Consider the following 11,626-nt stretch of genomic DNA (forward strand, 5'->3'; position numbering starts at 1 on the left):
CCACTTAGTGCTAATTTCTTAACTAATATCCTTTAGCTGTCCAAACAGATAAAATTCCGTAGTGTGAGATATAGACTGTGAAGTACAGTATAATTAACACGAGTTCAACGCAGAACTCAGTCCACTGTATTGAAGCCTTTACCACTTGTGGGCCCACATTATCATGTTGTAAAATGATACCCTTTGCCTTTCTTTCTTCAGGACAATCTTAAGTGTTACCTGTCATGTCCAAGGTGAAGAGTTACAAGAGGTATGATTGGTACACTTGTCCGGGGTGCAGACAGGCTTAACTAAAGTTTAAATTCAGACATTCTCAAGAGTTATCTAGACATTGGTGTTGTAGGATTAAAAAATAACAAGAGGAAGAGAAATTCAGGCTACAACAATCTGCAAACTAAAGCAACGGATGACAGACTTCAAGTCCTATGAGAAGACCACCAAGTAATCATGTCTCTCCATGGACATCTAGTGAACATCTAGTGGAGTTGAGAATACTTCATTGTAGCATTATTACTGAAGTTAGACTGACTATTATTTGGTAGGACAATACAAATATATATTTGTATAACCATGCAAATTATGGGTATGGATGTTACTTAGCTTTTTTTATCTATCCACAATGCTACAGGAGATAGAAACACATACTGTATTGTATACACAAAAAGAAGGTTCTGTTGATGGACTTGATACTTTTAACTTCAACCCATGAATATTCTAGGTTTTATATTTATTGGTTAATTAACATTATGGTGTCTTATGACCATAACATCCTTCATCACCACAAGAAAACAGATAGACAAGGTAATTTTGCATTGCAATCATTACAGTATATAAGATGAAATCCAAATGTCTTTGTTTTAGCTCAAATAAGAAAATTAATTTTTGAGGAGTGCCTGCAAGAGATCAGGTATTGTTAAGAATTGGTACTGTTTCAAGCCTCAAATGTAGGAAAAATTGTTTCAACACCATGAATTGAAAAATATATAAGACAAGTTTTATAGCATTATATATCCATAGAAAATTTTGAGAAAACATTCTATGAATTTCCTTGCAAGTACAGAGTAACTACTCTGTATTCTTTCAATCTTGAAATTGTTAAGAAGGGGAAGTCTATACAGGCGTCCTGTTCAGGATGTATCCTGCCTTGCTCCAGATGCTTGCTGGGATTGGCTCTGGATTCCCTGCGATCCTGAATTGGAAGAAGTGGTTAGAAAATGGATGGATGGATGGATGGATAGCGTGTGTCTTACACACTGGAACACAGACAGCAGATGCCCCCTGTGGTATGTGGGGTGCAGCTGGATGGTTTGCACTTGGCTGGACACATTTGGCAGCTATGTATGGAGATATAGCTGGTTGAAAAAAACCCAACTGGTGCTGGTTAGCTGTTGTGACCTTTGGGAATAGGAGCATATGGTTTTATAGTACACTGTATTGATAGGATAATAAAATAAAACTGCCGTGTTGACTCTAGGGATATGTGTGGAGATGGAATAAAATACAACTGAAAAAATAAGTCTGAGCATTCATCCAAATTGTTTTAGATTTTATATTATTCATGTACTATATATACAGTACATACAGTACAGTATGTGCTGTGTATATCTACTCTGCTTACAGTATATATATTACTGTATACTGTATGTCAAACTTCTGAGTATTTCAAGTACCTCTAAAAAGGAACTTTTCATGAAGTTCCTAGCATTGGTTGATGGTTTTTCCATTTATTTTAAATTCACAGGACACAGATGGGAAATTGAACATGTGAAAGGCTATAGTGAGGAAGGAAGATCTGCCAATGTTAGAAATATGGAGAACATTAACAAGGATAAGCTCCTCAAGCTTTTGTAACCACTCTCTATTTATATGATATATTTTGCCAAATTCAAAAAGGAAGTACAGTAGGAACATTAGATTGAATTACATTCATACTTTTACTTTGTATTTGTGAGCATACACAGATTTAGTGGAAGAACGTTCCAGGTGTTTCGACCTGTTAATAATTTTTGTCTTTATATAATACAGCTAAAATGACAAAAATGATGAAATTGTGTTATATAAAAAAATCACGTGTTAGATGAAGACTTTATCCCCCTGGTCCCTTTTCTAAGGGATATTCCAGTTCCATTTAAAAATGCTTTTTTGCAACTCAACTAAAGGATTCTATAAAAAATTCATCTATTCTTTCGGAGATTTCAGCTATTCTGTTCCCTTTATTGTTAGACAAATTGAAGTGTGCACCCTGAAGCAGAGCAATGGTAAACTGAGAATTTATTTACTCATTCCATTCTCAGATTGAGAGGAACCTGTTTCAGCATTCAAAGGCTAGAGCAACAATGTGAGTGACATCAGGTCATCCTGCCTCTTCACAGCTACCTGTGAGATAGAATTGTTCTCACTGCAGATAGGAAGCTACTGAAGCTTCTTTTTGTCATCACCATCTGTTATGATTGATGGCTCCATGGTCACAGTGAATATGCCCTTTTTAAATAATTTATGATGTCATCACTATAGACAACTAGTTTATAACTAGGCTGTTATTTTTACATTGACTCAATGAATCAATAGTTTAGAGACATTAGATGGCCACTAATGAAATGTTTAACAGGATCTCCAGGGTGCAAAACAGCTGATTATTTATTGGACCTTTTAAATTGTGTTAAAATAGTAGTGTTCTCTTAGAGCATTTGGAAAAAAACAGTTTGGCCCTTTATGTATGGTATAAACATATAGTATTATAATCCCGATTCATGGTTTTAGGCAAGAAAAACTCTTTCCTCATAAAATGCAATGCTTTTCTTTATCATATTGACAATTATTTTTTACCTTTAAGTTGTATTTTAGCAATAGAATAAAAATAGTGATGAACTCCAAATTTCTGATTTTGGAAACTCTGAATTTTACCATATTTATGACTGTAGAATAATATACAGTATAAGCAACAGTGTTGTAGGGTGTTTCTGGGATATCATGAGCCATGAGATCAAAAAGGTGAATGATTTACCAAATTAGCCCAAACCCCTTATATTTATGATCTCATATATTTCTTCTGATACAACATGGATTTTATAAATTTGAGCATTTTTCCTTATCTAGTTTTGTAATGTAAGAGTATATGGACTTTCTTTCACAGTACAAGAAATAGCCAGTCCTCCGGACAAATGGTTCTGTTTTCAAATGTATTATTTCTTTATTGTCAAACAGCACACTTAATGTAAAAAACAATGTGCATGCCACTTCCTAAATACCTTGTTTACTCTGCCTTAACTCTAGAATCTCCCTGGCTACAGATAAAGGGTTGATCAATTCTGCTATGGAAATCGCAGTAACCTTTACAACATACTGTATGCTTGACTAGGAAAAAATGTTCTATGACTTTTAGTATTAGGAAACTTTATTCTTCTTCCTTTGACACTGAAAAAGGATTTTTTTTCTCACGCCCATGCTAACTTAAAAATCTTATTGTGTGTGTGATTGCGTCTTCATGGCACGAAGGTGCACTATGACTTTTTGAAGCATGGTCCTATTGTTACTAATATTTTTACATTTTCAATAGTTTTTCAATAGAATGAAGAAAAAAACAATGATGATCAGGTCGGCCTCTTCAAAGGCAATAAAAATCAAAATCCTTTAATATACTTTGTGTTGTCAACTACACTGATAATATGAGGTTAAATACATAATAGAGTCTTTGTAGCTCTACAGCTTGAAAAGATACACAAATGTTTTCCATTGGTGGGAAAAGTGCAAAATCTGAATATATTCTCAAAATAGCCTCACCAGATCTGTTATAAAGTGAGACATGGTTGTTGTAAATCAAAGCCTTCTATTTTTTTCTTCCTTTAACAAAGTGACAAATTATCCAAACAATATAGTTTGAATTCTTATTAAAATTGATTAATATATATCATTAGTTAATCACACAATAGCTCATAAAAATAGTAAATTAATTTTTATATGATTAATTCATGAAACACTTGAATTAACATCAATAAATCAATTTATAAATCAATTACATTATCATTTTTAAATATAGAGCTAATAGTGTACATTAACTAGTGGTGTAGAAATGATCATCTATCACATGGCATTAAGGGGAGGAATTATACTAAAGGGTGCTTAAATGATCAATGAACATAAGACTTCCATGATGCTAGCCACAGGCCACAACAATTGAGTAGGTGCATGTTTTGTACATTTGTGGTTACTCTGCTACTTATTATGGTTAAGCTAAAAACTTCCAAATGTAAAATAATAGTTTAGTTTTGCAGTTCCTATACTGTTTTTTATGAAGCTATGAGGATTGTAATTCCAAGATCTGGATTACTGGAGTGTTACCACTGACAAAAATCCAATGGTAAACACTGCTGTAAGCAAGGAAAAGATGCTGTGTGCAGTGATACATTCCAAAACATATTTGGTATTTAATGAACTGTACCTTTCAGAGAATGTAAGAGTATTTAGGCTTGTTTTGAGTATACATTTTATTTTTATAAGAAATTCAAATATGAACTAACTAATGTGAGTAACAATAACAACAAAAGGATAGTAAAAGTACATAATATACTGTATCACAACAACTGCATTCTGTTCCACCAACTGTCTCAAAAACATTAATTCTGTACAAAAACATTCTGGCAATAAAAAATAAAGAAATGGTGCCATAATGGACTTTTGCACACACTAATCTCTACTGTTTGTATTGTTAATTAAATGTACACATACAGTAATTGTAGAAAAAGTCAAATGCAGTTATGAAGTCTTTACAAAAGACAGTGATAAATGAAGAACATGAATGTGCACTATACACATCTTTTCAGAAAAAATAGAGCAATTCTAGCATGCTGCATTCTATATACTGTATATTTGATGTATCTTATTTTGTAATGTTGTTAAAGCCTGTTTAGCTCCACATTCCATCTAATGTAACTCAAATATTTACCCTCAGGAATGCATGTAAACATCACACTCAGTTACACAAAAAGGGAATTCTAATTAGGTTGATAGTTGAGGAGATGTTAAGTAGTGACTAAAAGCTTGATGTTTTTGCTAGTATCAGTTACTTTGCAGTAGAACCTTCTGTAAATAAGTGACATAAGAATTTACAGTGTGTATAAATACCCAAATAATAAGTGTTTTTAATATCTCACTAATTTTTCAAAAACAGACTTGAAAGAGCAAACACAATGACGGTCTTTTTCAGGTTGATACTCAATGGCCAGCACAAAGGCTAATCTGTGGATTAGAAGTCTCAAATGTAGGGAACTTGTTCAGAAAAGCTCCAGAGAAATACATCATGTTTATCAGCTTTGAGTGGATATCATTGTGTTTATAACTGAGTGGAAGCACCATGCAATTTTGCTCTTGAAATTGGTTTATATAGATGACTGGTTGCCATGAAGCATATGTCAGAGTTCCATGTGGCTGTTATGAAGTACTACAATTGTCATCACTCCTTACATGGTTGTAGAGAAGAGCTCGAGAGCCCAGCTCAGCCAGCTGTTGAATAGATAACCCAGCACTGTTAACATGGCATACATTGTAAAGAATTACATGCCTGCTACAATCAGCTTTGGGCCTTTGCTCTAGTTAATAATCCTGGTGGGTGTACTGCTTGTAGCAGCTGTCTGATCCCTCTGATATTACCAAAAAAAACAAAAAAGGGGGAAAAAAATGTCAGGTGACTACAAGAAAAAAGTACCTGTAAAAAACTTTGTTTAAGGTTCAAATGAGTGCTGTGTTTTTTTATTAACCAAAAGACAAGCGAAGATTTGATTGTCAAAATAGAATGGAGTGATGGCTAGATTTGTCTTGGAGCTAACATGTCATATTTGTCAGCATTGATGCATGCAATCACTAGCCCCATAACATGCATTTCCACTTCCATTTCTATTCTAAAGTATCACAAAATCTTGTGTTAGTCTAACATGCTGGTTATGAATAATGGAATTTCTAAGTCTGCAATTTTTTTGTAGTTTTGTAGTTGTTGCAATATATTTGTTTTAGTTTATGGAGATAAAGTTAGTCTGGAATAGTGCTGTAGACATTGATCTTTCTTGTGACATTTGAAATAAAATTATTAGTTTACAATATTTATTCATGTGCATCTTTCTTTCATTTTTTATTTAAAAAATACAAGATTTGGTAAATGTTTCAATCAGCTCATGCTCTTGAAATCTGCCACAGGACATCATATAAACTTTAACATAATGTATATTAAAACCTACGTAAGTCCATGAGTAAAATACTTCATGCCATTTTAATCTTTTCATTACTTGATACATATTGTTATTATATAATATTGAGCTGTTGTGATGTACTGTATGTTACTGATGATTCTCTAATACCATTTATGCATAATCTTCCATTTCATGTGATATTCTGCTGCTCTTCAAAAAGAGGTTCTGAAATCCTGAAACTTGTTGCCAAGACGTGCAGCAATTCAGCTTCAAAAATGATGTTTCAGAAGATATTTTCTTGTGATAACACATGGCAATAATATGAACAGAAGCAACACAGGCATTAAACTGAATTAATGCAGCACAATAGACTGTGCAGTACACAAGGAATTTAATATTTGGAAAATGCAGATGATTTAAGTAGCAATTTAATATCCCCCTGGTTGTGAGAGGAAAAAAGGGGGCTTTGGATCCTTCTATTCCCAGTGGGGGCTAGTAGCAAGATTCCTCACAGCTATGCTGACTCAGAGGTTGATGGAACAGTATACATTGTATTGAGTGATTAATTCTAAAGTAACTATCCCAAGGGTGATTTCCTGGGTTTAAAAAGTGATTTGATAGGATTTTGGCTGCCAAGTGGGAGGGGTAAATTGGTGGGGTGCTAGGGCAGTGCTCGCTTGGGTTTATGGAGGTACATACCCAGAGTGCTGTCACTAGCCTTGATATCGCCCCTCTTCCAAGTGATTCCTCCTGGGAAGACGGGGAAAAGTACAGGTCTCCCAATCAAGTAATGCCATTTATTTGATTGGGAGAAATCAAATAAGAAGTTTAAAAAAAAGTTGTAATTGGCAGATACAGTATGCACTATAGACAAAACATCATGTCAAGAAATTGTGTCTACCGCCCTGAGGCTTGAAGTTTGTCTTTATTATATGCGGTACTAAACAGATATGATACAGCTGCCTGTGGTCAGATGGCTCATGCATATAATAGATTCTGCTGCAAAGCTCATTGACACCAGTAGCAGAATTCAGTGAGTATAAAATGCATTTTTAAAGGCTGGGAAACACCAGTCTATTGTACCAACATCATAAATAAGATTTTTATTTTCAAAAGCAGATACTATAATGGAATGCAAAATAGTTTTCCCCCAAAATAAAACATAGGTGACTTTAAAAAAAATTGCAGTGTCATTTGAAAATACGCATGCCAAACCAAAATATTACAGACATATTCTGGCTTTTATGAAAGGAGAAATGTTTTCTATATTTGTTAGAGTTTTTTCCAACTAGCACAGACAATATCAGTTCAATGTGTTAAAAACACTCTTTGTGAATGAGACACACAAAGTGGTAAAGTAAAACAGTCCAGAAATGCCCAAATAAGTAAATGCAGAGGCTTGCCATGGTATAAAGAGCATATCAGTACATGTGTACAGTAAATATCAGCTGTCTGTATAGTGCATTAGGCCATGCTATTGCATACGTCTGTGTTTATATCCACTGTTTTATGTTAAGCACTCCATCACATATATATTATTTGAATGTTAAGGTTTCTAATTTTAATACAGCAGATATATATACACCTACTGTACAGTATGAACTGCTATTCTAAATTACTTACTGTTCATATGATGTAGGTCAATCGTCCTAATTCCTTTACTGATGATACTAAGAAAGCTGGGCTATATCTTTTTTAGCTATAGGGATATAGCTTTCGGTTTTCAAAGATCCTGTACATATTGCAGAGGCACAGTGTCACACCAGCTATCTAGACTTATCCTTCATAATGCACAAGTGCTGTTCTGATATTACAAATAAATATTTTTATATACGTTCTCACAGTTCTGAAACATTTTAGTGTTTACTTTGCTCTAAGGCTGTCTGCAGTTATGTGTACATGTGGTACACATGAAAAATACATTCTTTTGAAGTTATTCTGTGTGGATAACTTAGACATGACTTTGCATCTTTCATGCCTCAAATCCTGTTTTTTTTCAATTTGTGGCTTAAATATCTGTCCCTTGCACAGGTACTATTCAGTGATTGCATTTACACATGTGGAATTAATTAAAAGCACTATGGAATAGTGTTATTCCGTAGTGAATATTTTAAACTGTTTAAGAATTTTGTATTCATGTGGAGCCTGGTTTTACTTACTGATGTATATTATTACTGAAGTGCCATAAATGTGTATGATTGACTCATAATGCTAATTAAGCAGTATATTATCAGGAACAAGTCACCATGACCATTGTCGTCACTGTAATTTGGTTAGCACAGAAAAAAGTCTGAATGTGGCTGTGATACCAAGTGCATCCAACAGTTTCTAAATATTCTTAGTGGTGTCTTTCCTTGATAGAGCTAACATCTCGGGATACACTAATCGTGAGTGGTGTCCATGTCTCTCCCACCCTTAGAATCCATTTCTTAAGCACTCTGATTGGTATTATTATATAATTATATTATATTATTAATTATACATGATAAACAGCAGACAGCACACTCTCAGAAGTGACTTCTAGAAGCTTGAGATATGAAAGAAACCTGTTTAGTTCACTGTAGTTCATATTCTAGTTCAGCGGTGACATTCGGTGCCATTTGGCATTTCATTTTGTCTGAGTAGTTTCTGTAAACCCTTTACAAACTGTACAGATACAGTAAATACCTTTTTAAAGAAATGATTATATAATTATGGAGGAAATTAAAGTATTTGTTTTTTGATTGAGGAAGTTGTGTTTCATCAGATCTCAGTGTTACAATATGCTTTTCCAAATATGAATGTTCATGTTAATAACCACAGCTACAATGGTGGCAATTAAAACACTGTATTAGACTGGTATTTGGAGCATTCCTTTTGTTCTTAGAAATGTTTTGCAGCCATAGTGCATGGTTTGTTTGATTGTTGTATTTATTCGGTAAGTGATATTAAGACCTTTGCATTAAGGCATATTTGAACCCACAAGCAGCAAATTATGAACATGTGTTACCTTTAAATTGCCCTTTTGTATTGTCTTTTACTGTGCTTAACCCTTGCTACACTGATTTATTCCATTGGCTTCTGAAGTAGGTAATTACAAATGCATTATAAAATTAAAATGCTTACCAACTTGAAACAATCCATTATTACTGATGTGTTGAAATAATTTATTCTCTTGGATCAACAATTGCTTGATGCATCAAAAGATAATTTGCCATGTAATTCTTTTAGACCTAGAACTGTAGCATATTTTCTGATAATACCATTAATATATCAAGAGTAAATAAAATGTTTAGTAGAAGGCACATTAATTAGCACATTCATCTACTGGTGTTTAAAACTAAGAAATAATTAAATGTGCTGTAATAAGATATTGTTCTGGGAGAGCTGGGCCATTTATGAATTGCTAGAGGTGCACAGAGCTGCCTTTCCCCTGAGAGATAGAATTTATGCCGAACACCCTGCTGATTGTTCAGAAGGTAAAGAACCAATAGCAGCATGTTCAGAGGTTTAATTTAAAGTGTGTTTCTCACTAGGCTGCTCACAACACTTAATTAAACTCTGCTGTTTTGGCAATGACAAATGCTGTAGTGCAAAAGGAACCAGAGTAGCAGTGACTGAGAAGCTTTTGTAATTTCTTTCTTGTGCACTGGCAGCCAGATCCAGGTCAGAAAGTAAAGAATTAAAGAACTAAGCAAGATTAAGATGGTAAAAGTTGTTGGCTGTGGCTGTATCTTCTATATGTACTCACCAATAATATTTGCATGTTAGACTTGACTATGTTATATGGTATTCATTTATTTGATCTGTAAGAATGCATACTGTACATGGGTAGGTACTGTAGATTTTACATGTAGTTTATGGTTGTAAATTCTAATTTATTGTATTATGCTTCATATGTATTACAATGTTTTATTATCTAGTCTACAAAATCTTACATTTTCCTTCTGTAAATATGAAGTTATTGCAATGCAAAATCTATTGGTGGTCAGACATTAATTTAAAAATTAGGTGGTAAAATCCCAATATTTAATTTAAAACATATTTTAGTACCCAATATTAAATTTAGTGATTTCATTAGAATTTAATCCCTAATTTTTGAGCATTTGTGATTTTCCTCTTTGTTCTGTTCCTTTATAATTCAGTTATGATGTTTTAAGTGGCTTGGATTGAGGTATTAATAAAAAAGTATGAAGTGATTTTGAGCAGTTTCTTAATATATAGAGCCAATTGTAATTTCATTATCAGAAATACACACTTTTCTTGCAAAAATAACAGTTATAAGCAGACATAATAATAGTTCTAAATTTGTCTGCTTTTTGCTAAAAACATGTAGCAAGAGATGGTGAACTTACAGATACAGTTAGAGGTTTTAAACATTTCTATCGCCTTTCTTTGTATTAAGCAGAACCGAAGTTATGATATTATAAGAATATCAAGTCGCCTTTTAGTGATATATGAAAATTTACATGATTCAGTTTTTATTGCTACAGGATAGTGTAAAAGTCATTCATTATTTTTAATGTTACTACAGCTGTGTTATCATTATCAAGTTAGGTTAAACCACTTTGATATAGGCAATTATCATTTAAACTATTAAGGCATTTGATACTCATGACCTAGAGCAATTAGGGTATTTAATAACTGGGGATCAAGATATGTGCTGTTTGCTAACCAAGCACAGAGTAAGACACTTTGAATAAGCACACATACTGTAATGCGATGAGTGTGGTTTTGCTGAAACTGTGTGTAGAATATGCACAGCATGTTAAATGATCAGAAACAGAGATGAAACTATACGCAATCTCTTAAATTGTGAATGAGGAACTGTTAACAATGGTTGCAAAATATTTCCTTTAATATCAGCGAATATACACATTTTCATATACTGTTATAATTAGGAATAACATAGAAACTAAATATATCATTGTTTTTAGTATGTTATTTTTGCGAATACAGTAGATTTATTATTTTTGTTGAGAATAATAAAATAATCTAAGGTGTAGCGTCAATTTTGACACGACACCATCGCGTATTATTTGTCGAAAGTCATTTTTCACCGGGCCAACTTAGCAAATGATCAAATAAATACATTGCCATCTGCAGTAAAATGGAATCACAGTGGCTTGCTAGCTGTTGCATTTTACTGGAAAATATGAAAAAGTTTGCCTTGAGGGCAGGAACAGGAGTTGAAGCATTTCATTTAGTAATGTAATGTAGACTTTTAAGTAACAGACTTTGCTCATTATGTCCGTTTTATTACTTGACTGAATGACATGGTGGCTAATACTACATTTATTCTCTCATGACAGGGAGAATTCAGCTTCTGCTGCAAATCCACTGAAACACTCTTTAGTTTTGATGTTATTGTGTCTGTTTATGGCTACAACAAAGGACAGAAGGTATCAGAATGACTTTCCTAAGGGACAATGAAAAGGTGCCATATTTTGTAAAGCTGGAAACAATAA

Source organism: Atractosteus spatula, chromosome 13 (genome assembly GCF_055471065.1).
Source record: "Atractosteus spatula isolate fAtrSpa1 chromosome 13, fAtrSpa1.hap1, whole genome shotgun sequence".
In the NCBI taxonomy this organism is placed as follows: domain Eukaryota; kingdom Metazoa; phylum Chordata; class Actinopteri; order Semionotiformes; family Lepisosteidae; genus Atractosteus; species Atractosteus spatula.